At 40.4% G+C, this 1,158-nt stretch overlaps 1 protein-coding gene across 1 annotated transcript in view; it reads right to left on the bottom strand.

The window, feature by feature from the left end:
• The window catches only part of zgc:123010 (uncharacterized protein LOC641500 homolog), a gene marked incomplete in the record, with an annotated part of 7,990 nt that overhangs the window by 4,075 nt on the left and 2,757 nt on the right, over nt 1-1,158 (bottom strand).

Below are 1,158 nucleotides of genomic sequence, written 5' to 3'. Positions count from 1 at the left end.
GTATTAAAAAAAATAATAATCATCAGAATGTAGCTAGATAAGGACACACTTTTCTTCCCCACCACCCCACTCAGCAACATAGCTTGACACGCCATTTAAAATTTCCTTCCCTGTCAGGGGAAAAGGGAAAAAAACTCTCTGTGAAAATGCATAGTGTAATATGAGACGAGATGGGCAGAACCATCGTTTAATATGACCGCACGCTTCTCTTTCCTTTACTCATTTCAGCCTCTATCAACCAAGAAAAGATTAAAAGCAAGCAGCAGGCATCCCCTGCAGCAAAGGAGGGTACAAAAACTCTGTTCCAACATTTTCAAGTTACCTTAATGTGTTATATTAAAGAGTCCTCTGTGTGTTAGGTTAACCTGTCTCATTTATATTCCGGTCTAACCACAATGACCAGTGATGATGTGCCAAATTTTTAAACAACACTGGGTGGAGACAGGAAGGATTATGTAATCCTTTCTTATATGAACCACCAGGAAAAGCATGTAAAATGAAATAAAGGAAACAGAACTGAAAATTGCTCAGAGACGCCAAATCAGGTTGTTTCTTTGAGGTCTTTGAGAGGCATTTAGTAATAATTATCTTTAGCACTGCCACAAGCCCGCCACACAACACATACAGCTGCCCTGAGTACTGCTTTCTGAGAAGCTGGAGTACTGAGAAGAGGGGAAAAAAGGAAAGCCACTGCTCTAAATGTGGGATTTTGTGTACATACGCTTGGGGGAGGGGGGGCAGCTTATTTGATCAAGCCAAAACTGTAGTCGTTTAGGTCAAACTGCAGCAGACACACGACAAGACAAAAGGAAGCAAAGTAGTGAACTACGCCGGAATACATGTGGTGTCATGTTTCTATTTGATGAGCAAAGATTTCCAGAGAGTGACAAATCCCATACTTGGTCTCTTACTCATGTTGTGACTTGTGAAGCATTGACAGGAGAGTTTTACACTTTACATTCAACTGTTATGAATTTCATACAACAAAACTAGACACACTAAGTAGCTACTCAACTTCCTGATTCTGTGTATGCCTGTCCTTTAGTGGTGCCGTCCATATTTTAAACAATATGTAAAAAACATAGGAAAATAAAAGTCACTGTAATTGTATGGAATTGGAATTCCATGTGAATTCAAGTACATCCCGGGGGGGGGGGG

This window comes from Haplochromis burtoni, unplaced genomic scaffold (genome assembly GCF_018398535.1).
Source record: "Haplochromis burtoni strain Fernald_Lab_line unplaced genomic scaffold, NCSU_Asbu1 Contig_7, whole genome shotgun sequence".
In the NCBI taxonomy this organism is placed as follows: domain Eukaryota; kingdom Metazoa; phylum Chordata; class Actinopteri; order Cichliformes; family Cichlidae; genus Haplochromis; species Haplochromis burtoni.
Note: the sequence above shows the minus strand (reverse complement) of the source record. Positions and strands in the feature narration are given on the sequence as shown.